Below are 26,918 nucleotides of genomic sequence, written 5' to 3' on the forward strand. Positions count from 1 at the left end.
CGTTTTCATAATGGGTTTTATTTTAATGGCAGATGCTTAAAAAAAATTTGATAAAATTATGTACAATTGCACATTCAGTGCAAGTGGGGATGTAAACATAATCTTAGATTTTCTGTGCAAGGGGTTAATCTGTATTAATCTTAAATTATTTTCTATTATATTTCTGTGATGTGTCTGGTTTCCGGTGTGTGTGACTTGCCCCCACACTGCTTTTTAGAAGGTAAGTGAGTAAGTAGCTCAAGATGATGCCCCCCCCCCTCCCCCTCCCCCTATTTTCTTTTTGAAACTCCTCCCTCCCTCTCTGGGGAAACACCTGCCTTTTACTATGTGCTTCCACAGAAGACTGTTGCGATCCATGAGAATACGAAGTACACAAGTGAGTTGCAATACAACTATGAATCTGCATCCTGCCACCTTCTGGAACATCAATATATTGTTTATTTTTTCTCGTACTGATTTTCTCCTGCTGCTTTCTGAAATGCAGTGACGCATACAGAACTACGCTTGTCTGCGTTTTGGTTTGGTATCCACCAAAGTGGCCATTCTTAACAAGTGAACCTGATCTATAAAGATCAGCAGGTTCACCGTGGAATGCACCCCAGACAAGTTTGATAGTGTTTTTGTCTGGTGCACTTTACAGGGTGAATCACTGGATCAGCATTACAACCATTGTTGATTGTCTCTAGGCTGTGAAACATTGAGCCATAAACTCCTTAAATAACCTTGTTCACAAACAGTCACACTGTTCAGACTCCCAGTGCACACTCTACTTGCATGAGTTAGCTGCAAATTGCTAAGACAGCTAATAAAAGACAACATTTTTCAATGAACATGAGCTGGCAGTTGCCCTATTTATGTTTGCTATAAATTGGATCCATTGTCCATTGTAGCATTTCATTTGAGGTAAATGAACCCCCCCCCTCCCCCCCCCCCAAAAAAAAAGTGTAAATGGGAAACGTCTGTCTCTACTATCACAACTACAATGCTGTACAGTATTAACAACCTTGGAGTCTTAAGTATAATGCCAGGTATAGCAGTAAAGAGGCAGATGTTTTCTCATTTACATTTTATTTTGGACACAACTTTTCAATTTCAGTCATTGACAAATATGTTTACAAAATATATTTTTGTCTCCTTGTTTTCTGTTTAGATTGGTGTTATTTATTATCAATACTAATGTTATTAACCAAAAGACCTGCATATCTTGCAACCAGTTGCAATACTTTTTCACTTTGGTTTGATCACTTTATTTTAAACAAACATTTTGCTGACCATTTTGCAAAATGTATTTCTTAGTGTGAAAAATCTGTTTTAACTTTAAGCGTAGTTATCTTATCACTGGTGCCAATTCTATTGACCACATGAAGTATTTCGAAGGAAATAAACACAAGACATCATAATGCGGTAATTCGGCTCAGATGGAAACATACCTGGGTCCTTCCTCATCTGTATGACTCAACTATTCACTGACTTCAACAGCTAATCCATCAGGAGCGCTTGATAACATGATAGTTAAACAATTGGATTTTTTAAACCAATTAAATTTTTAATTTGTTATACTCTGCATACCATGAATGAAATGCCTTACTTATCTTGTACAATATAAACGGCACTAGTCGTTTAATAAAACGTTTTTGACCAAAATTCATGTGGCTTTCCCTTCCTCTCCCTAAAACAGTGCCATCACTGATAGACAATTTCAGTTATTTTTCTTTATGTCCCATGTTAATCTGGCTGTTCTCTCCTCCTGCACCCCGCCCCCCCCCCCCCCCCCAATACTGTTGACCTGTTTACTGAAATTATAGTAGTTTCATTTTCCTAGGAATTGTATGCGTAGTCTAGATTTCAAATTTTGTATCATCAGGAGGTCCCTATTAACTGTTCAATCCTGTGTCATGGGTACCTCCCTCTCAACATTACCACCTGCAGATATTATAATCAATTCAAGAGGATAATGAAACAACAGTGACCAATCTTTGGCAAGACCATCTAAGCTGAGGTGACTGTTGATATCATCCACAAAATACAGCATGGGGATAAAGAGTTTGGCCGGAGTACAGTTTTTACTCTTCTCTGCAGCCTGGGAAGAAGCAGAATGAGTATTGGGTTTGGTAACCAGGACCTCTTTGGGAGAAGCAGGCTTCTGCCATCTCTCACTGTTACTGGTAGTAGTGAAGGAATAGGCTCTAGAAGCTGAGTTTCACAGTAACTTGTAAGCAGACTTTTGGTTGTTGCAGTGTAGCATGCTGCATCAGATCCAGGGCGTTCTACTGTTTAAGAGCATCTTGCAGGTGGTGCCTGGGCAACAGCTTTGACTTTGGTGTCAGACCAAGAATTGTGCTTGAACTTTGGGGAAGTTTCCATGATCTAATCACTGAAGAAGATTTTGTTATCCAAGGATAATTGTATTGGTCAAAACTGATTTTGTGTTGCTTCCCACATCTCAACTGATTCCATTTGTGTGGTCCTCTTTATTCAATGTTACTCCTTCGAAGGTGATCAAGACTGTCTTGTCTACCGAGTCCAGTTAGAAATGATCATGTCTGTTTCAGTAGTTGGGGGGGGGGAGGGGGGGAGATATTTTACCGTTTCCAAAATGTTGACTGGCCATGTTGAAAGTTTCTCAAAGAAATGCAGGGTCACACTTTGGTCCACTATATTCATTGAGTTTTTTGTCTTGGTTAGCACTGAGTACTGATGGAAATCTTTAGTTCTCGATTACTATTGTAGAGCTCAACATTGAGCAATCTCTTTGCTTTTACTGGACCATTTAAGGTGTTATCCACCATCATGGGTGCCAGTGACCATAATTCAGTCAGATTCATGGATAAGGACAAGAATAGGCTTGGAATAAAAGTTCTGAATTGGGGAAAAGCTAATTTTGCTAAGTTAAGGAGTCATTTGGCCATAGTGGACTGGGAACAGCTACTTGTGGGTAAATCAGTGTCTGAACAGTGGGAGGCATTCAAGGAGGAGATCCGGAAGGCTCAAGCCAAACATGTGCCCTTAAAGAAAAAGGCTGGGAAAAATAATTCTAGAGCCCCCTGGATGTCTAGGGACTTACAGGGGAGGATTAAGAAAAAAATGGACACTTATGTCATATACCAACGGCTAAATACTATAGAATCTTTAGAGGAATATAGACAGTTGAGGTAAAATTAAAAAGGATATCAGGAATGCTGAGAGAGAGCATGAGAAATTCTTGGCCAGTAAAATTAAGGAAAACCCTAAGATGTTCTGTAAATATATTAAGAGTAAGAGGGTAACGAAAGAAAGGGTAGGGCCTATTAGAGACCATGAGTGTAATCTTTGTGTGGAGGCAGAAGATGTTGGTAGGGTTCTTAACGAATACTGTGCATCTGTTTTCACAAAGGAAAGGGGCAATGCAGATACTGCTGTCAAGGAGGACTGTGATATTCTGGATGAAATAAATATAGTGAGAGAAGTATGAAGGGGTTTAGCAGCTTTAAAAGTAGATAAGTCCCCAGGCCCGGATGAAATGTATCCCAGGCTGTTGAGCGAAGTAAAAGAAGAAATAGCAGAGGCTTTGACCATCATTTTCCAGTCCTTTTTGGATTTGGGCATGGTGCAGGAGGATTGGAGGACTGCTAATGTAATACCCTTGATTAAGAAGGAAGAAAGGGATAGGCCAAGTAATTACAGGCCTATCAGCCTAACTTCAGTGGTGGGAAAATTATTGGAAAAAAATCCTGAAAGACAGGATAAACCTGCATTTGGAAAGGCAAGGATTAATTAGGGACAGTCAGCATGGATTTGTTAAGGGAAAATCATGTTTGACTAACCTGATTGAATTTTTTGAGGAGGTAACCAAGAGGGTCGATGGGGGTAGTGCTTACAATGTAGTGTATATATGGACTTTAGCAAGGCTTTTGATAAAGTCCCACATGGTAGACTGGTCATGAAGGTTAAAGCACATGGGATACAGGGCAAAGTGGCAAGTTGGATCCAAAATTGGCTTGGAGGTAGGAAACAAAGAGTAATGATTGGTGTTTTTGTGACTGGAAGGATGTTTCCAGTGGGGTTCCGCAGGGCTCAGTACTGGGTCCCTTGCTTTTTGTGGTATATATCAACGATTTAGATTTGAATATAGGAAGTATGATTAAGAAGTTTGCAGACAACACTAAAATTGGCTGTGTGGTTGATAATGAAGAGGAAAGTCATGGGCTGCAGGAGGATATCAATCTGTTGGTCAGGTGGGCAGAGCAGTGGCAAATGGAATTTAATTCAGAGAAATATGAGGTGATGCACTTTGGGAGGGCTAATAAGGAAAGGGTATACACATTAAGCGGTAGGCCGCTTAATAGTGTAGATGAACAAAGGGACCTTGGAGTGCTTGTCCACAGATCCCTGAAAGTAGCAGGCCCAGGTGGATAAGGTGGTTAAGAAGGCATACGGAATGCTTGCCTTTATTGGCCGAGGCATAGAATATAAGAGCAGTGAGGTTATGCTTAAATTGTATAATACTTAGACCACAGCTGGAGTACTGCGTGCAGTTCTGGTCGCCGTATTATAGGAAGGATGTGATTGCACTAGAGAGGGTGCAGAGGAGATTTACTCGGATGCTGCCTGGAATGGAGAATCTTGGTTATGAGGACTGATTGGATTGGCTGGGTTTGTTCTCATTGGAACAGAGGAGGTTGAGAGGAGACCTCATTGAGGTGTACAAAATATTGAGGGACCTGGACATAGTGGATAGTAAGGGCCTATTTCCATTGGTGGAGTGGTCTTGTAATGAGGGGGCATAGTTTTTAAGGTGGTTGGTGGAAGGGTTAGAGGGGATTTGTGGGAGGGCTTCTTTACGCAGAGGGTTGTGGGGATCTGGAACTTGCTGCCTGGAAGAGTGGTGGATGCAGAAACCCTCACATTTAAGAGATGGTTGGATGGGCACTTAAAGTGCAGTAACCTGCAGGGTTACAGATCTAGAACTGGTAATTGGGATTAGACTGGATGACCTTTTGTTGGACAGCGCAGATATAATGGTAAGTACTGCAGGGAATCGAATACGGCCAGGGTGATCTGGACTAGTTTTGATCGCGTGGATGGGTCGGAGAGGAATTTTCCCAGATTTTTTTCTCCCTAAATTGGCCTGGGTTTTTTCAGTTTTTTGCGCCTCCCAGGAGATCACATGATTCTGGTTGGGGTGGAGTGTAGAATGTTTCAGTGTAAGGGGTGTCGCAGTTGTGTGAGGCGGACTGGTTGGGCTGGGTGTTCTTTGCCTTTCTGTCATTGTTCATAGGTTTATATGTAACTTTTAGGGCTGCTGACCAAAGGCCGTGCGGCTCTTTGTCAGTGAGCGTGGATACGATGGGCCAAAATGGCCGCCTTTTGCGCTGTAAATTTCTATGTTTCTAAAAGGAAAGTCCCATCTTGCAGGTGGACCCAAATTTTGCTATTTGTGCCCCAGCGCACGTATTGCTAATCACAGTTAGAGGGGGGTAAGCAAAAAAGACCTTGACTACTGGAATATGGCTACTATAAAGACAATTGACTTATGGGACTGTATTTTAATACTTTGCTGGATTTATCTTTTCCATTCCCATAACTTTCTTATATACCTCTAAAATGTCTCCTTTCCAGATAAAATGTTCTCTAGTCTTTCTTCATTACACAGACTTTTGACACCAAGGATCAGCATAGTGGCTGCTCTTTAGAATGCCTGTAGTGCTTGAATGTCTCCCATTTGTCTTAGTAAAATGCCTATAATTTGAAAGAAATTTGTATTTAGTTCACAATTGTACTGAGGTGGCAATATTTCTGTGGTTTAGCTTAATAAGAGCAGTCACTGGGTTGCTCGCCAGGAAACTGATGAGCATGGGTTTTTAGCACTTGCTAGGTAGACAGCAGGTGCCAGGAGATCCTCTTTAGCAGCATTGTGAATAGCACAACTCCCCATAAGATGTGTGAATGCTTTACCACCATCATCTTTACCACAGCACAGGCATATGCCATATCTCATTAAGTATTGCTTTCACAGTTGGCAATGCAGAGCTTTAGCAGTCGCTGCTTGCCTCTCTGCGACCCAATCTTTGCAGGCACTGAACTCCGTTCCATCAGGCACTCCCTTATAGCTGTTGTCGCCCCAAGTCTGAGCTTCGTCATCATTTATACAATGGGCACCTGCTGTAAGCATGAGAATGGCGGGAGGACCTACACAATGCACATTGTGTATTTATTGATTTCAGCCAAAATATACAGTAGCTTCATGCAGTTTTTGAAGGCTAGGCACAGATTTTAAGGTTCTGTTTTAAATAAAATTATCCATTCTGTGATCCCAGTTGTGATTGAATTTGCGAGTACAAATCATCAGACCTTACATATTGGTTCATTTTTAAAACTTTTCACCTTGATTTACTGTGTATTGTGTATAGTCAAGCAAACTACAGCATTTCCGGAACCTTTGTGATGGTTTAGTGGGTTAGAAAGTTGTGTAGTGAGGTGACTGGCAAAGCTGCCTCTCAAGAATGTTCCTGCCATCCATGTAAAGAAATTTCAGAACATTGAAGTGCACAAATGCTTAAGATGAACCATCCTGCAAAAGAAGCAAAGGAGGATGATGAACTCCATGAGAAACTCAATGGGCTGAATTTTCGAGTAGTTTGACCATTTTAGCGTGGGGTGGGGGTGGTGGAGTGTTAAAACGACTTTTTGGGCACTAAACGGAGAAACCAAATTTAGCACGGGGTTAGAATTTTCGGAAGTGGTTTTGTGGCGGCTCCCGCCCGATGTTTTGAGCGCTTCGATAACGTTGATTGTTGTGCAATGCTGCGCTAGCGCCCCGGGTGGAACTTTCGAGCACATCACCTGATTTAGCATCCGCCCGGGAACCTGCCAGCACTTGAAAACCGAGGATAGTTAAATTTAATGCTGTTTTGTAAGGATATAAAATTGTTGAAGTTAATAAAAATATAGAACTTTACTACAGTGCTGATCTTTTTTTCTGTAACTCAAAACCTGAGTACATCCTTGGCATTTGGAAGGAATAGATAATGTCACTTTTTAACCTTGCTTAGTGACTAATGATACGTTGTTAAATTTTCTGTTTTGAGCAAACTTTTTCTTGTGTTTATGGATCACTCTGTCAAACAGCTGGTGCTTACTTCATTGGCATTACTGGGTATTTTCTTCTCTTCAAAGCCAATAATGGTGTACCACTGTCCTGGCTATGATCAGCAAACTTCGCGCAGGCAAGTGGGTTAAGCCTGAGACCTTTATAATCTGCAGACCAGTTTTTAATGTTCCATTTTCTTCATGATGTGAAAGTGAGTGGAGGGGTAGGGAAAGGGACAGACAGATGCAGCCTGTTCTGACTAATTATCCATTCGTGTGGAATTTCTAGAAGATTCACTAAACCATCTGTCATTGTCTTGGGACATAAACCAAAGATATAGTGGCCAGTGCTATCAAAGGATTGGAAGAAGAAGGCTGCGTTTTTCATAGTGAAGTGTTGTAAAGGACATTTAAAAAGATGGGGGCTATACTATATCGGCCATTATTCCTGGCTACTATATTTATATGGCATCGAGCTGCAAGGAGGCTTATTGATGATCATGTTGAACGTAATCGAAGAAATCACAGATGTATTGGGAGGAAGCCGAACCCGCAACGAGTTTACAATGGACACTATATAATTGTCACTGGTGGAGGCCATCGTTAGCACTTGTGCATTGACCACCTCGCAGGTTTTGCAGCTTGCATGGACAATCTGCGACCCTACTTTCGTAAAGGTCGCGATGCTCGTGGGAATCCTGCCCAGGACCTCGGAACTGTCGGGTGAGCTGGACACACTCCCTCGACAATGACATCAGGTCCAGTTGGACGTCTGCCTGTCATTCAGCAGACCAACTTTACCGACTCGCCCTCCGGATTGACGTGATTCGACCCCAGAACTGCGCAGCTGCATGCCACAGGTAGTCCCAGGAGCCTTGGATATGTGAAAGCCCAAGAATGTTTGCTCATCCTCAGACATGTTTCCCGGTGCCAAGAGGTGTGGAGTGCATCTCCCCCCTGCCCCCACCTGCAGTCACCTCATTAATCATGTCTTTCTCCTCCTCCCCTCCCCCCCCCCCCCCTCCACACGATGACCTGATGTGGAGAGTCCATAGGTATGAGGCACCTGTGACTCTTCATCTGGAAGTAGAAAGCAACAGACCAGTGGTTAGCAGCAGGGGAGGGGACAGGGTGACATGAGGAATGTCACATAACACAGGCTCATTTGAAGGACCGTCGGCGCCGATGAGGCCTGGCACTCGTTCCTCCACGTGCATGAGTGGCAGAGTGCGAGCCTGACCACCGCCTGTGTGTAGCTGTTCGTGCCGGTTAGGTGACTTCTTTGCCTGTAAAGCTGAAAATGGGAATGTTTACCAGAGGGTCCATCTGCTCTTGTGGCACACACACACAGCACTTTTTTCATACTGTGTGAATGTAATACAGTCCTCTGTTTAATTGCCTTGGAAGTTGCATGCGGTTCATCAGGAAGACACTGAAATGCGGAAACATCTTATCAGATCTCAGATCTTAATAATGTGTAAAGATCATTCATGTCAAATAGGGTGCCACCCTCCTACGTCGATCTCCCCATCTGCTCTCCACAGCAGTAACCAGTGCGATGTTTGCCTCCATAGTGAACCTTCTGGCCCGTTGCTTATCTTTCTCGATGTCGCTGTGCTGTTCCATGGTCGAAATCAAAACTCAAATGTTTGATTCAGCCTCAGGTGTACTGTGCATGCAGGGGTGCTCCCTGCGATTGGGCAGCTGACCAGAGGCGCGGAAAGAAGGAAAATAAAATTGTGCATACGCAGTTGGGCCAATTATTTTTTCCCATGGTGGAACTTTTGGCTCCAGCGCACACAATCTGTTGTGCAACGCCGGAGTTAGCACTAACGCTTATTGCCACGTGGCAAAGGTTGCGCGCTCTAGCGCTAATGCTATCTCGGCGCTAAAAAAAAATAACTCCGCGATTTACGCCCAAAAACGGGCGAATCGCAAAAACACGAAAATCCAGCCCATTGTAAATTGGTCAAAATTTGCAGATAATTCCAAACTAGGAGAGATGAGGGGTGCTGCAAACAAAGGAGGGAGCTCAAATTACAGAATGGGTTGGACATGGTATGTGGGTGTCAGAACAAAGGCACATGAAATTTAATTAAGACACGTATAAAGTTCTGCACATACGAAGGAAAAATAAGTAACACACACTCCATAAATAGTGTTTAAGTAGCCATGGATAAAATTCAAAAAGACCCAGGAGTCTTGGTAGACTTGATGCTCGACATATCTAACCAATGCAAAGCAGGAATCGACATGCTAATAGAATGTTGAACTACATACGCAAAACAGTAGATTATAAATCAGAGGGAGTCATGATCAAACTATACAGTGCTCTGGTTGGACTGCACCTTGAACACTGATTTCCGTTCTGGTTACTAAGACACATTCAGCCACTGGACTGATCCCGAGTGTCAATGGACTGTGTTATGAGCAAAGACTCTAGAAAATTTTGTCTGGAAAAGAGACTTCCGAGAGGTGATCTTAGAAGTATACAAGATAGTTACAGAAATGTTTCCAGATCCCTCCATGGCCTCTCCCCTCCCTATCTCTGTAATCTCCTCCAACCCCACAACACTGCCCCCCCCCCTTCCCCCCCCCCCCCCCCCCCAGATGTCTGCACTCCTCTAATTTGCCCTCTTGAGCACCGTGATTATAATCGCTCAACCATTGGTAGCCATGCCTTCTGTTGCCTAGGCCTTGAGCTCTGGAATTCCCTGCCTAAACCTCTGCGCCTCTCTACCTCCCTTTCCTCCTTTAAGACTCTCCTTAAAATCTACCTCTTTGACCAAGCTTTTGGTCCTCTACCTAATTTCTCCTTATGTGGCTCGGTGTCAATTTTTAAATTTTATAATACGCCTTGGGACGTTTTACTATGTTAAAGGCGCTATAGAAATACAAGTTGTTGAATGGAAAAGATCAAATATCAGCAAGACTAGATGAATTCAAAAAGGAAAGGATAACTACAAAGGGCACTTTAGCCCAAGAAATTTTAAGATGGGTAGCAATTGGCAGAAGATAAGTGAGAGCGCCTAAGAGAAGTTAAAATCAAAAGGGAACAGTCAAGAGTGGCTGAATCAAAAGGAAGGATCTGTGTGAGAGAAGTTGAAGGGGCCATCTGAGATAAGCTTAAATTGTAAAGTAGCACCTGTTAAAAATGGGTAACCAAGATAAGTTGCACACCAACCTGACTTGGATATATAATGTCATCCTTTTGTTGCTGGGTCAAAATCTTGGAATTCACTATCAAACACCCATTGTGAGCACCACAAGAACTGCAGTGGTTCAAGGAGGAAGCTCACCACCAACACCTTGGGGCAAATAGAGATGGACAATAAATGTGGCCTGGCAAGAATCTCCTACATCCCTAGAGATAAATAAACTTAAAAAGGTGGAAATGGGAAAAGTAAAAGGGAATTAATGAGGTAAGTAAAATTAAAAGGGAGCAGCCAAGAGAAGTATAATTAAGATGAAGACTGAGGTGTTGTTGCTATGGGATGTTTATCAATAAGAAAGTCACTTATAAGGGGTGAAGACATGGGGAAATTGTTACCTGATTTTTTTTTTAAAGCTCAAGGAAAAGGATATAACATTAGAGAGGAGAATAGAGGAACTTAACAAGGGCAGACAAAAGTGAGGGCATTGAGGGTGAGCAAAGTACTAAACTCAGTAAGTCATTCATCACGGTGTTGGTGAAATAGGCTGGATGAGCATTGGATCTTGTGAATCATCAGGGATTGAAGACTCAATAGTTGGGGATACATTTGCCAGGAATTGAAGACAAGTGGTGAGAAAAACCAGGAAAATGAAGATATTGGATGGATTAAGGTTGGTAAACTTAGCAAGAAAAAAAAAGGCCTCTGAAGTGACTGGAAATTACAGTAAATAATCAATATCTGACACTATCCAATAATGCAGAGATAAATAAGATCATACAGGAAGAAATAGCTAGAAAATGACAGAAGATAACATGGATAAAGATTCAGTTTGTAAGTCATGGAGAAATTGTAGTCATTGTGAACTGTTAGCTCAGGAAAGTGGATAGCCATGTTTGTTGTAAGGATCCCTGTGAGTTCTGTAGCTGGGGCAAGGGCAGTATATAGTGAGGAAAAGTTAGAAAGGATACTGAAGGAGATAGGAAGGGACCCAGTAGTGCTGGTCTGTGTAGCAGTAATAGAGGAGTCTGTAAAGTCGCAAGGGCTGGATTTTCAGCTCATTTGCGCCTCTGTTAGCGCCCAGGCTATGCCGGCCATCCAGGATTTACTGTCCGGCCTGAAGATTCGGCTACTGGCCGTCGCAAAAACTTACCGCCCCGCCCTCCGTTTTTAGCGTGGCGATGATGACGTCAGTCGTTGTGCAAAGCTGTGCTAGCGCCCCGGATGGAACATTTGGCCTTAACGCCTCATTTAACACCCGCCCCAGGAAATGCCTGAAAACACCTGGCAATCCCAGGGTGTGCCAGGCGGTATTGGCAGCATTTTTAAATGGAGGGATGAGGATCCCACATCGCAGGTTATATTGATAAACAACGGTTGCGCACATAATGCCGTGTGAAGCCCCAACATGCAAACTTTTCTTTTATCTTCCATTACAGTGCCCTTACAACTTCAGTGAGAAAATGTAATTGGGGCATTTCTAGTTCGCCAGCTTACCATGCTTCATGCTATTGCCAGGCGGTGCCAAGCTAGAGGACAGTCTCTTGGCCATGTCGGCCCATGGATGATGAGAGGCTGAAGACGTTCGGAGAGCAGCGCTTAACCCCCATGGGTTTACAGGAACCAACGCTCAGACCGCCAGCTCTCTGAGGAGCAGTGTTTGAGAAGCCTGTAGGAGATTTGCCATCTTCTACAGGCAATCCGATACCTGGACTGCTCTGGAGGCAGCCTTCAATCATCATCATCATAGGCAGTCCCTCGGAATTGAGGAAGACTTGCTTCCACTCTTAAAAAGAGTCCTTAGGTGGCTGAATAGTTCACACCAGCGGGGAGCTTGTGACTGTGAGGTGGAGCATGGCAGCGAGGAAGATTGAGAAGAGGGTTGGGGTGATGATGCAGCCCTGTTTGACCCCTGTCTGGATGTGGATTGGGTCTGTAATGGATCCGTTGGTTAAGGATCACGGCCTGCATGTCTTTGTGGAGCAGGCGGAGAATGGTGACGAACTTTTGGGGACATCCGAAATGGAGGAGGACTCTCCATAGACCCTCGCGGTTGACTGTGTCAAAGGCTTTGTAAGGTTGAAGAAGGCCATGTATGAGGGCTGGCGCTGTTCCCTGCATTTTTCCTGCAGCTGTCTTGCTGCAAAGATCATGTCCGTTGTGCCCCGTAGGGGACGAAATCTGTACTGTGACCCCGGGAGGAGCTCCTCAGCCACAGGGAGAAGATGGTTGAGGAGGACTCTAGCGACAACTTTCCCAGTGGCTGATAACAGGGAGATTCCTCTGTAGTCGCCGCAGTCTGAAGTCACCTTTTACAGGTGGTCATGATCACTGCATCTGAGATCTCCTTTCATGCTCTCCTCCCTCCAGATGAGAGAGATGAGGTCATGTATTCGCGCCAGCAGTTCCCCTCTGCCATACTTCAGTGCCTCAGCAGGGATTCATTCTGCTCCCATAGCCTTGTTCTTGAGCTGTCTTAGGGCTTTTTCTAGCTCGTGCAGTGTTGGAGTTTTACTGAGGTGGTGGCGGATAGCATGCTGTGGGATGGAGTCGAGAATACTCCGGTCAAAGACAGAGTCTCGATTTTGGAGATCTTCGAAGTGCTTCTTCATTTAAAAATAAAAACAGAGCTAACACAGACATTGCTACAGATGACCAGGTCAGCATAAGAAAGACGACAATTTGCTCGATGAAGAGATGGGAAGGGTTTCTGAGAACAGGAGAGTTATGTTAATGGATAACTTCAAAGAAACAAATATTAATTGGGAAACCTCAAATGACTTGGCGTCTCGGGGGTTAAAAAGTCATTAGCTTAACGCCCCGGAAAGGATCGGAACAGGTGCTGAAGGGGTTCGGAGCTGCGAGTGTCGGCATTCATGCTGCTCGGCATATTGTGTGCTGGTGCCAGCGGCACTGACCAGTACCGCCTGGGGGTGTCGAGCCAATGTGCAACGGTTTCGACATCACAAGGATTTTTGTTTGCCGCTAACCCTGTAGCGCCTGAAAAAAACAAGCGGTCAAAGCACTCCTGGCGGCTGTGAGGGAAGGAATAAATACATTAGGTAAGTGTGATTGTTTTTATTTTCACGATTTATGTTTGTGGGGTGAGGAATGTTTTTTGTGGGGGGGGTTTTTCCCCAGGGAAGACTCTCTTGGGGCGCTCCGAGGCCGGCTCTTTAACTTGGGATTTTTAGTTGCTCAGCTGGCATAGCGCCCTGAGAGAGGTGTGGAACGCCTCCCTTCGCGCTCCGCTCCACACCCGGGGCCCAGCTGATGAATTTTGTGGCTGCAGACACAAAATATTTCCCGGTGCAAAATCTATTGTCTCATCACCATTAGCACCCGAATTAGCCTCAAACCGAATTTCCACTCTAGTGAATTGGTGAAGCTAATGCATGATTGTTTCATGACCCTGTGTGTCGGGGAGGGGGATGGTTCAGGTGAGGGAAAATTTAAAAAAGTCAAGAGAAAGGAGAAGGCAGTAGTGCAGGGTAGCGATAGGGGTAATGATAACCAGAGTGTAACCGGAAGGGACAGAGTGCACCAAAAAGTAGAGTCAGAGTAGGGAAAAATGGTAAAAAGACAAAATTAAAAGCTTTTTATCTGAATGCATGCAGCATTCGTAACAAGATAGATGAGTTGACACAAACAGAAATAAATGGGTATGATCTGATAACCATCACAGAGATGTGGTTGCAAGGAGATCAAGGTTGGGAACTGAATATTCAAGAGTATTTGACATTTCGGAAGGATCGGCAGAAAGGAAAAGGAGGTGCGGTAGCTCTGTTAATAAAGGATGAGATCAGTGCAGTAGTGAGAAATGATATTGGCTCAGAAGATCAAGATGTTGAATCAGTTTTGGTGGAAAAAATAAATAAGGGAAAGAAGTCACTGGTGGGAGTAGTCTGTAGGCCCTCTAACAGTAGCTACACTGTAGGACAGAGTATAAATAAAGAAATAAGAGGTTTGTAAGAAAAGTATGGCAATAATCATGGGCAATTTTAATCTTAATATAGATTGGACATATCAAATTGGCAAAGGTAGCCCTGAGGACGAGTTCATAGTGTACTCAGGATGGTTTCTTTGAACAATATGGTGTCGAACCAACCAGGGAGCAGGCTACTTTAGATCTGGTAATGTGTAATGAGATAGGATTCATTAATGATCTCATAGTAAAGGATCCTCTAGGGAAGAGTGATCATGTTAGAATTTCAAATTCAGTTTGAGGGTGAGAAACTTGGGTCTCAAACTAGTGTCCTGAACATAAATAAAGGCAATTACAAAGATATGAAGACAGAGTTGGCTAAAGTGGACTGGGAAAATAGATTAAAGGGTAAGACGGTAGATAAGCAGTGGAAGACATTTAAGGAGATATTTCACAACTCCCAGCAAAGATATATTCCAGTGAGAAAGAAAGACTCTTTTTAAGAGAAGGATGAACCATCCGTGGCTAAGTTAAGGGTGGTATCAAATTAAAAACAAAGGTATACAATGTTGCGAAGATGAGTGGTAGGCGAGAAGATTGGGAAATATTTTGAAATCAGACCAGGACAACTTAATCTATCTTCTCTCTCATTTTTTTTGAGCGTAAACTAGCAAGAAATATAAAGAGCTTTTTCAGGTATATAAAAAGTAAGAGAATAGCTGAACTAAATGTTGGTCCCTCAAAGGAGGAAACTAGGGAATTAATAATGGGGAAACAGAAATGGCAGAGACTTTGAACAGATATTTTGTATTGGTCTTCACGGAAGAAGACACTAAAAGCATCCCAATAATAATAGATCATTAAGAGGCTATAGGGAGGGGTTAACTTAAAACATATCACTATCACTAGAGAAAAAGTACTAAGAAAACTAATGGGACTAAAGGTGGACAAGTCCCCAGGACCTGATAGCTTGCATTCTATCGTCTTAAAATAAGTGGCTGCAGAGATGGTGGATGTATTGGTTGTAATCTATCAAAATTCCCTTGATGGAATTTTGCATGCAGGTACAGCAAGTAATTAGAAAGGCAAATGGAATGTTGGCCTTTATTGCAAGGTGGAATAGAGTATAAAAGTAGGGAAATCTGTACAGGGCATTGGTAAGACCTCACCTGGAGTACTGCGTACAGTTTTGGTCTCCTTATTTAAGGAGGGATATACTTGCATTGGAGGCAATTCAGAGAAGGTTTATGAGGTTGATTCCTAGGATGAAGGGGTTGTCTTATGAGGAAAGGTTGAGCAGGTTGGGTCTGTACTCATTGGAGTTTAGAAGATTGAGAGGTGATCTTATTGAAACATCTAAGATTCTGAGGGGACGTGACAGGGTAGGCACTGAGAGGATGTTTCCCCTTGTGGGGGTATCTAGAACTAGGGGGCATAGTTTCAGAATAAGGGGTCACCCATTAAGACGGAGCTGAGGAGAAATTTCTTAGAGTCATGAATCTTTGGAATTCTCTACCCCAGAGAGCTGTGGAGGCTGAGTCATTGAATATATTCAAGGTTGAGATAGACAGATTCTTGAACTACAGGGGAGTCGAGGGTTATGAGGAACAGGCAGGAAAGTAGAGTTGAGGCCAAGATCAGATCAACCATGATATTGAATGGTAGAGCAGACTCGAGGGACCTTATGGCCTACTCCTGCTCCTATTTCCTATGTTCTTATACAGATGCACCACCATACATCAACAGAACTTTCTCGTTGTTTGTCTGGCAACAGGTTTTTTGACTGACTTCCTTCCAATTGATTCGAAAACATACTAGAGAACATGGTTTTTCTCTACAGCTACGGTTTGTATCTTATCTAACTGAGCGGAATTAAAAACTGCTTAGATTTTACCTCTGAGAAATCCACACAGCAACTTTGTTGTTTATACTTGTAGCTTGAACAAAGAATTTATTTTTCTCAAGGTATGTCCCTCAACTCTTGCTTCACTATAGTTAAGAACCTTTCTCTTTTCAATAATGAGGTGAAACCTATTTCTCAAGTTAGCTTTAGAATGTTTTCAACTGATAGCAAAACTATGTGTGCTGTGCTTGCATCGTGTAGTAGAGCGTGGAAGACCTAGAACGGGAGAGTACGAGATTCAGTGGGGGAAAAGTAACTAAGGATATAAAATAAAACCAGAAAATGCTGGAAAACTCAGCGGGTCAGACATCTGTGGAGAGAAACAGAGTTAACTTTTCAGGTCGATGACCCTTCGTCAGAACTGCCCCTCAGAATCTTTTGTTTCAATAAGATCACATCTCATTCTTCTAAACTCCAATGAGTATAGGCCCAACCTGCTGAACCTTTCCTCATAAGACAGCCCCTTCTCATCATCATCATAGGCAGTCCCTTGGAGTCGAGGAAGACTTGCTTCCACTCTTATCGTGAGTTCTTAAGTGGCTGTACAGTCCAATACGAGGACCAGTACCCAGGAATCAACCTTGTGAACCTTCTCTGAACTGCCTCCAATGCAAGTTCTGACAAAGGGTCGTCGGCCTGAAACGTCAACTCTGTTTCTCTCCGCAGATGCTGCCTGACCCACTGAGATTTCCAGCATTTTCTGTTTGTATTTCAGATTCCAGCATCCGCAGTATTTCGCTTTTGTAAGGATATACTTGCCTTGTGGGGGTGCGGGGAGAGAGAACAAAAGTTCAGCAGATTGATTCCTAGGATTAGAGGGCTGTCCTATGAGGAGAGGTTGAGTAGAATATGAATATATTCTCTGGAGTTTAGAAGAATGAGAGGTGATCTCATAGAAATGTATACAATTCTTGGAGGGGTTGACAGGGTAAATGCTGAGAGGCTGTTTCCCTTGGCTAGAGAACTAGGGGTCATAGTCTCAGGATAAGGGGTCAGCCATTTAGGACTGAGATGAGAAGAAATTTCTTCACTGAGGGTTGTGAATGTTTAGAATTCTCTAATCCAGAGGGGCTGTCGTTGAGTATTTTTAAGATGGAGATCGATAGATTTTTAGGCACTAGAGATATGGAGATGGGGCAGGAAAGTAGAGTTGCTGTAGCAGTTCAACCATGATCTTTTTGAATGGCGGATCAGGTTAGAGGGACCATATGGCCTACTCCCTCTTCTATTTCTATAAATCAGAAGGCCGATAAATAGTGTTAGATAGGGAGGCAAAGAACAAGTATGTACTGTTGCTCCTGGATTTCAGCCTCTCCCTCCTGATTCTGAAGTCATATTTACCTGGACATGCCACCTGACCCATTCACAGCTCCACTTCAACCAACCCATGGTTTGTTTTCACCAGTAGGCACCCCTTCCTTACACGGTCCCATCCTATCAGCCTGGGTCCTAACCAGAAGGCAATTTTAAGCACGAAACTCAGTTTTAATACCATATTTGCTGACTGTGCAGTAGTTGTTCACTGAAATATCAGCAGCAGCTTAGATTATGCGATTCATAGAAGTTTACAGCACGGAAGGAGGCCATTTTGACCCATCGTGTCCATGCCGGCCAACAAGAGGCTATCCAGCCTAACCCCACTTTACAGCTCTAGGTCAGTAACCTGCGGGTTATGGCACTTCAAGTGTACATCAAGTACTTTTTAAATGTGGTGAGGGCTTCTGCCTCTACCACCCTTTCAGGCAGTGAGTTCCAGACTCCCACAACCCTCTGCGAGAAGAAATTTCCCCCTCGAATCCCTTCTAAACCTTCTACCAATTATTTTAAATTTATGCCCCCTGGTTGTTGACCCCTCTAAGGGAAATAGGCCCTTTCTATCCACTGTACCAAAGCCCCTCATAATTTTATACACCTCAATGAGGTCTCCCCTCAGCCTCCTCTGTTCCAAGGAAAACAAATCCAGCCTATCCAATATGTCCCTTTAGCTAAGATTCTCCACTCCCGGCAACATCCTCGTAAATCTCCTCTGTAGCCTCTCCAATGTAATCACATCCTTCCTGTAATGCGGAGACCAGAACAGAAGGAAAACCCAAAGATGTTTTTTAAATATATTAAGAGCAAGAGGATAACTAAAGAAAGGGTAGAGCCTATTAGAGACCATGAGGGTATTCTATGTGTGGAGGCGGAAGATGTGGGTATGGTTCTTAATGAATACTTTGCATCTGTTTTCACAAAAGAGAGGGGTAATGCAGACACTGCTATTGAGGAGTGGGGCTTGAATCTACAAAGTTCTATCTCTTCCACAATATTAGGGCATCTGCATATGCAAAATATCAATGGCAGCTCTCTGGTAGGTTATTCCATCTCCCTTTTTCTAAGAATATTCTTTTTTCCAGCTGTACCAGGACTAACCTAACCCAGGTCACCTGAAGTGCTTTTTGTCTGCTCCTGGTCTTGCAATCAGTTGTGACACGCTGACCTTTCGGCCACCTGTTCCAAGCCTTTTCTCCCACTGACTATCCCACTCTCCTCATAAATTCAGGTGTGCTTCCAGTACTCAGACTATCCAACTGGCTTTGGTCATCATTATCATCATAGGCAGTCCCTCAAACGAGGATGACTTGCTTTCACACCAAAAGGGATGAGTTCGCATGTTTCAGTGGAGCACCCAATATTCCAGTCCTGAGCTCCAGGGGTGGAAGATGCCTGAGCGTGGATTTTTTTAACGTGTGGTGACCGTTGCACATCAACATCACAATAGACCCCTAGTAGTCTCTCTTTTTAAATATTGTGCGTGTTGGGGGTGGGAAAAGAAGAAAATGAGTTGTGAATTAAGTTCAGAGTTCTGGATAATGTTATATACTGCTCAGTCTTTGCTTGTTTGGTTTATGAATTCACTGGAACCCTCCTGTTGTAGATTTATTATTCACAGAGAATAAAAGCAGACATATGCCACTCATAAAGGAATAACTGGACAAGGTATGGAGGTCCATGCGATATTCTGGAATTATTATTCAGATCAGCTCAATTGATTAAACTACATTATTCACACATTTGGTCTTCAGTGCAATTACATAAAGGGCAAATGCAGAACAAAATCACCCAACAATTTAACTAACACACTTTATCTGAAAAGTAAAAGTTTACATTTTGCAAAATTACAGTTTAATCGACCATTATGCTTATTTTACTGCACAAACTAGAAATTTTAAACAAAGGAAAGTATTAAAATATGAGGTACAAGATCTTACTGAATATAAACAGTTAATATATACACAAGTTCTGGGGAAGCTCTGTCAATTGTTTGCGTTAACATAAGGGACGTGAAAATGCATACGATCCTCTTTTATAAATACTATACATCAAAACACTGTCAGTTTTCATGACTTTGCTTTCAAGTTCAAATTAAAACTGGAACACTATCTTCAAAGCCAGATACTGATGCCAGCATCAAGGACACAAACTGCTCACCTGGTAATATATAACTCCGATGTATCCGTAAGAGCTATCCAATCCATCTGTACATTTAATTAGCACTGTTCTGTGGTGCCATTCTTCAGGGATAAGTGGAAAATGATTCAGACATTTGCTAAAGTTTTCAATTAATTACAAATTGGTGTATGCAAAATAATACATAATAACACTTCAGTTCACCAAGTTGACTTTGTACATCAAACAAATTTACCATGGTTTTCTTAAAATTGTTACCACCAAATTACTTGGTTGTCTTTGGCAGGTTTGTGGTCACATCACATCTGAAAACACTTCCATGTCCAAAGAGAACTAGCATGCAAACCACTGGTAGGCTTAGAGTCAGCAGTGTATGACACACAAGATTAACAAATACTTTCTTTGCCATTAATTAAAGATACTGGTTTTGCGCTGTGGTATTATAACATTATGCTTTATGTAATTTAATTGATTAAAACACCTTGCCTCTTATTCACTAACATATTATGGTCACAACATTCTCAGCCTATTTCCACCTCCGTAACATCGCCCATCTCCACCCTTGCCTCAGCTCATCTGCTGCTGAAGCCCTCATCCATGCCTTTGTTACCTCTAGACTTGACTTTTCCAACGCACCCCTGGCTGGCTTCCCACATTCTACCCTATGTAAACTAGAGGTGATCCAAAACTTGGCTGCCCGTGTCTTAACTCGTGCCAAGTCCCGCTCACCCATCACCCCTGTGCTCACTGACCTACATTGGCTTTTGGTTAAGCAACACCTTGATTTTAAAATTATCATCCTGGTTTTCAAATCCCTCCATGGCCTCTTGCCCCTCTCTAATCTCCTCCAGCCCCACAGCCCCCCTCCCCCTGAGATGTCTGCGCTCCTAATTCTGCCCTCTTGAGCATCCCTGATTATAATCACTCAACCATTGGTGGCCATGCCTTCTGTTGCCTAGGCCCCAAGCTCTGGAATTAAATGCCTAAACCTCTCCGCCTCTCTTTCCTCCTTCAAGACGCTCCTTAAAACATACCTCTTTGACCAAGCTTTTGGTCACCTGCCCTCATTTCTCTAAATGGCTTGGTGTCAAATGTTTTATCTAGCAATACTCCTGTGAAGCGCCTTGGGACTTTGTTATTTGGCATACAGTGTTTACATTGCACCTCTTCAAGGGAGGTTATCAACTACTGTATGAGGCACATGCTGTAGAGTGGCCTGAGAAATCTGATTTGACAACCACTGATAGAAAGTTTTGAACCAATTAATGATTTTACTTTGACTGAAGCAAACCCAAAACACAGTCACATTTACAGCTGGAAGGAGGAGGGTAAACAGGGGCAATTCTGTCTTATGGGACATTAACTGGCAAAAACACCTACGGTAACTTATGCATCTTAAGCCCACGACCACTGCTGTAAAGGACCATACTTGTGCTTCCAAGCAAAAGTTTTCTTGGCCGTAAAGATTTTGAAGCATTTCGCCCCACCTCCCCTGTCCTACTCTCTCAATTTAGTTTAAAGTAACTTTGCAGATTTACCTTTTCATACAATTTACTATTTAATTTACCTGTATTTAAAAAGTCACCTCTCAGACACTTCCTTTCAAGGCTAAAAAGTTTTTTTCAATCTTTTCTCATAACTCGCACCTTTTGACAATCGGGATCTGCCTCCAACACTTGAATGTCTCCCTTGCGTTTCGGTGACCAGAACTAGGCACAGATTCAAACTATGTGGGATTTAGAAATACACACAGACCTGGGCTCTTTATTTTTGGTATTCCTGAATCCCACATTATTATTGAACTTGAATATTCTGAGGTCACTGCCCCCTAAGGTTGCGACTTCCATTTCTTGTAGGATATCTGGGTCGTGGATAGATATCGATGGATGAATCGAGATGAGCACTTCCTTTTGTGGCTTTAATATGAAATAGGAGCAGGCCATTTGGCTCCTCGAGTCTGCTCTGCCATTCAATTAAATCATGGCTGATCTGATCTTGGCCTCAACTCCACTTTCCTACCTGCTCCCCATAAACCCTTGACTCTCATCGTTCAAAAATCTGCCTATCTCCACCATAAATATATTCTATGGGCTCAATTTTCCCCAATTATCTCTGCCGTTTTTTTGGCATGCATCTTTTTTTTTGGATTAAATTCAAATCTCCCAAGTTTTCCCAAAGTTTCTGCGCTAGTGTAATTCACCTTAGGTAGGATTTTTTAGGCTACAATTTTTTTTACCTCATTGGGGGCGTAACCTGCCACCCGCGCCAATTCTGGCCATTTAAGCAAGTTTGGCCAGCTCCGATTTACTGCAATTTTTCTTAGAACAGCGTATGTGACCACTCTGGATAAACCTTCTGGGCAGTTAACAAAATCGGTGCAGGCAAGAGAATCAGCGTAGCAGATGCAGTTCCACGGACGGGACAGCAACAGCAGAGAGGGAGTGAGCGTGAGGGGGGGGGCGGAGAGGAAAGGGAGGCCTTTCGGCCAGGGCTAGCAGCGGCAACCGGCACCATGAGGAGGGAGGCCTTTTGACAGGGCTAGCAGTGGCAACTGGCCCCGGGGCGAAGGAGGCCTTTCGGCCAGGGCTAGCAGCAGCAACCGGCACCAAGGGGAGGGAGGCCTTTCGGCCAGGGCTAGAAGTGACAACTGGGAGGAGGGAGGCCCTTTGGCCAGGGTTAGGAGCGACACCGAGGAGTGGTGGGGGGAGGGGGGTAGAAGAGAGGGAAGGGAGGAATAGACTTTTTCATAAACTCTTTAATAATTTAATGGTGGTAAGCTGCTGCAAGGTGTTTGTGCAGGTTGTTGGGAGCTGGCCAGAATGTGTTGTATGTTTCACTTTCCAGCCTCAGCCCGCAGTGTGTCCCTCTTTACCCTGGCAACCCGATCTTTTTGGCACAGATCTTAGGCTCCACCCCCAAAGCTAAAGGACAGGCTATGCGGCGCCAAAATCAACAATTCAAATGGGCGTAGCTCTTCAAGTACGCCAAAAAACGGCTTTGGGGAAAATTTAGCCCAATGACCCAGCCTCCACTGCTCTCTGGGGTGGAGCATTCCAAAGATTCATGACCCTCTGAGAAGAAATTCCTTCTCATCTCAGTTTTAAATGCGTGACCCCTTATTCTGAAACTATGCCCCCCTAATTCTAGATTCCCCTACGAGGGGAAACATCCTCGCTTACATCTACCCTGTCGAGCCCCCTCAGAATCTTATGTTTCAATAAGATCACCTCTCATTCTTCTAAACTCCAATGAGTATAGGTCCAACCTGCTCAACCTTTCCTTATAAGACAACCCCTTCATCTCAGGAGTCAACCTTCTCTGAACTACCTCCAATGCAAGTATATCCCTCCTTAAATAAGGAGACCAAAACTGTACGCAGTACTCCAGGGGTGGTCTCACCAATGCACTGTACAGTTGTAGCAAGACTTTTAGATTGCATCCCCCTGGCAATAAAGGTCAACATTCCATTTGCCTTCATAATTACTTGCTGTACCTGCATGCTAACTTTTTGTGTTTCATGTACAAGGACATCCAGATACCTCTGTACCGCAGCATTTTGTACTCTCTTCATTTAAATAATTTGCTTTTCTATTCTTTCTACCAAAGTGGATAACCTCCCATTTTCCCACATTATATTCCATCTGCCAAATTTTTGCAATCTGGCTACATTACACTCTGTCCATTCATCCAAGTCATTAATATAGATTGTAAATAGAAAAGGCCCCAGCCATGATCCCTGTGGCACCCTGCTAGTTACAGTTTTCCAACCTGAAAATTACCCACTTATCCTGACTCTCTGTTTTCTGTTAGTTAGCCAATACTTTTTTGTTTGCTTTGCTAGCCGTCTGCTCTTCAAACAAAGATATGAATGACTCCAATGAATACATTTGCATTATTTGCAATAACTAAGTTTTTGTCACCCAGACAGCTGGAAGAAATTTGCTTAAGGTGGAGTAATGTTTGTATCACACCCAATCGACTTCAAAAGGTCTCCAGCATAAATTTGATTGCCATGACATGTTATATGCAATATAATTAATGTAATGGGGAATCTCCTGTGGTGAACATAGAATATGGTAGGATAGATTTTGATGCCTCCTGCATGGCGGAAACAGGGCGGTACTGCTCCAAAAATGGTGGGGAATTACTTAACCGCCCCATTCCCACTGTTGCTGCATCTGCATACTGCTGGGCAGCCCGATTGTCTGCCTGTGTCAGGTAGGACCATTTAAAATACAGGTAAAGGTCTTTTGAAATACACTGTGAAACTGCCTGAAGTCTTCACTTCCTGACTGCCTCTCATCGTTGTTAACAGTGGAAACAGCTGATTGAAACACCTTGAAGACCTGTCTTTGCCTGAAATCAGCTGAACTTCTAAATCGGTAAATACTAAACGGCACGAACTAGCCAGTGCATTTAATAAGTTTTAAACGGCACCTTTGTAATGATTAGTGCCATTTGCCCGATTATAGGCGACTATTCGTGATTAGCACGGACAGTGTAAGTGATGGGGACTGTACATGGGAAAAGTTGCCTTGCTACTTACCGCACAGCGGAGAATCGGCATGGGCCACATGATGGAGGTTCACAAAGTTTTAAAAACTGCTCTGTAGCACCATCTCGTGGCCAGAGCATCCAAACTTAAAGCAGTTACACATGACATTGGAAAATCCTATTTAGGAAAGCATTACCTTCAGGCAATACTGGTGAAAGGGTTACGTAAGACTTTTCCATGGAATGCAACAGGACATACCAAATTTAAGAATATATAGATTATTATTGAATGCCCTGTGGTGCTGCTCAAGGTGAGAGTAATGCAGGTGTGGGTTACTTTAGGGCTCTGCATTGATGAAATCAATGCAGGGTCAGTTACAGGTCGGGCTGCAGAACTGAAATCCTGGATTTGTTTGACTGGAAAGTTGTAAAGCTTGGAACATTTCAATTATTTGGATGGAGGGAGATGAAACAAACATGTATTTAAATATTACTTCACATCTGTAAGAAAAAGCTGAGTGCAGGAGGTTAAAAGTGCAATTACCTTAATTGCAAAAATCATTGTTTAACAAGATTAAATAGTATAGAAACATAGAAATTTACAGTGCAGAAGGAGGCCATCTCAGCCCATCGTGTCCATGCCGGCCGACAAAGAGCTGCACGGCCCTCGGTCAGCAGCCCTGAAGGTTACATATAAACCTATGAACAAAAGCGGAATGGTAAAGAGCACCCAGCCCAACCAGTCCACCCCACACAACTGCAACACCCCTTACACTAAAACATTCTACATTCCATCCTAACCGGAGCCATGTGATCACCTGGGAGGGGCAAAAACCAGATAAAAACCCAGGCCAATTGGGGAAAAAATCTAGTAAAATTCCTCTCCGACCCCATCCAGGCGATCAAAACTAGTCCAGGAGATTACCCTGGCCGTATTCCATTCCCTCTAGTACTTACCATCATATCTGCGCCAGCCAACAAGAGGTTATCCAGTCTAATTCCAATTACCAGCTCTAGGTCTGTAACCCTGCAGGCTACGGCACTTCAAATGCACATCCAAGCACCTTTTAAATGTGGTGAGGGTTTCTTCATCCACCACCCTTCCAGGTAGCGAGTTCCAGACCCCCACAACCCGCTGCCTGAAGAAGGCCCCCCCCTCAAATCCCCTCTGAACCTTCCACCAACCACCTTAAAACTATACCCCCTTGTAATTGACCCCTCCACCAGTGGAAATAGGCCCGTGCTATCCACTATATCCAGGCCCCTCAAAATTTTGTACACCTCAATGAGGTCTTCTCTCAATTTCCTCTGTTCCAATGAGAACAAACGCAGCCTATCCAATCTGTCCTCATAGCTATACACTTGACTTGAAGCTATTTATTTGCTTTTAGCTTATTTTACCCAACTTGGTCTGCTGCAGCACTTGAGAAAGTGGAAGTCTGTGAACAATCATGTATTAGAATCACCCAGAGGTAAGTAAAAACAAAAATGGAAGAATTGGATTAAGTTTCAGAATAATTATAAATGACTTACATTTATAAAAAATGCATACAGGGCAAGAATTTTAATAAATTAATGAATCTTCCTTGGCACCGCTCATGGTTAAATAGGTGTGTCTCCTTTAACACTAAGTAATTATGGTGGATTCTTGAAATGAATGGTGGGTCAATTTATAGGTCAGCTGCAGTTCAGAACTCTGGCTTTGTTTGTTTAACAAATCAATTAAAAAAAAAAAAAAATTGGCAGACTTTGAAGCTGATACATTCTTGGAGAGATAGCTGAAACTCGGTTTTTTAAAAGTAAGTTGCATCTGTTAGAGAGCTGAATGCAGGAGAGAGAGAGAAAGCGTAAGAATCATAGTTTTTAAAAGTGGAACGGGGGAGAATTTCAGCTCCTTTGCGCCTCCCATGAGCGCCTGCGGGGGGGGAGGAGGAAACTGGACGCTAAGGGATTATCGACTGGGCGTGGAGAATTCACCGACGCCCGCGAACTTCTCTGGCGGTTTTGCGCTGGCGCTAACACTTGCCACCTCGCACTGTTGCGCCCTGTAGATCGTGACGTCATCAGATGCGCAGCGCCCTATTACATCCAGGGCGGTAATATTCGGTCCCACCCCCCGTTACATGCCGGGCATCAACAACGGCAGTCACAGCAGGCATTGTCACCTTGGCTGGCTGCTTAGGGTGCGATATTTAAAGGCTGTAGTAATCAGGTAGGGCAAACTTTATTCTTCGCACCAGTCTGGTGCCTGCTGAATGTTTTTGATGGCAGATTGCTGCACAATTCTTCAGCCCTCCACTCTCTTGGAGTGCTTGGGGCTTGAATGGAAGTCATGCAGGTCCCGTGGCCCCATACAAATAAGAGTAAGTGTGTTGCAACCCAGCATTGGCCCTTTCCTTTAAGCGAGGGAAGGAGCCTCTGATGCCGGCAGCACTGCACTGAACATTCTTTAACTTTCTGCCACTACCGCCCCCTCACACACTTTAGCGTTTCAAGACAAATGATGGCACTTGACTTCGGGCTCCACTTCCCTCTTGGAGTGCTAAAGCTGAAATCCCCAGGATGAAAAAATGATTATCGTCTGGCAATACTTTGATCACTTTTCAAAAGTTAGCGCCCCAAACGGGGCACAAAGGAATTTTTATTCCTACATCTACACCTAGTTTGGAGCAGTTGCTCATTTCTCTATAGTCTGCTATAGTTTGGATTGCGAAGCATCACAGGAAGTCCAATGGCATGTGCTTATATGCAAGACATTTGATAAAAGAAAGTTTTATATAGTGGTGTTCACAACCTCAAGATGTCCCAAATGCTTTACAACCAATTCAATACTTTTGAAATGTAGTCACCAACGTTCCCTCTAAGCTGCGCTTTGTTGTGCATGGCCTGTTTATTTTAATGCACGGTCCCTTCAATTTCCTGCGCA

At 43.4% G+C, this 26,918-nt stretch overlaps 1 protein-coding gene across 4 annotated transcripts in view; it reads left to right on the top strand.

Moving 5' to 3' along the window:
* Positions 1 to 26,918, top strand: part of LOC139248576 (ETS-related transcription factor Elf-2-like) — a 170,540-nt gene that overhangs the window by 73,119 nt on the left and 70,503 nt on the right. The gene's annotated exons all lie outside the window — the stretch shown is intronic.

The sequence above is a fragment of the Pristiophorus japonicus genome, chromosome 2, assembly GCF_044704955.1.
Source record: "Pristiophorus japonicus isolate sPriJap1 chromosome 2, sPriJap1.hap1, whole genome shotgun sequence".
NCBI lineage: Eukaryota > Metazoa > Chordata > Chondrichthyes > Pristiophoridae > Pristiophorus > Pristiophorus japonicus.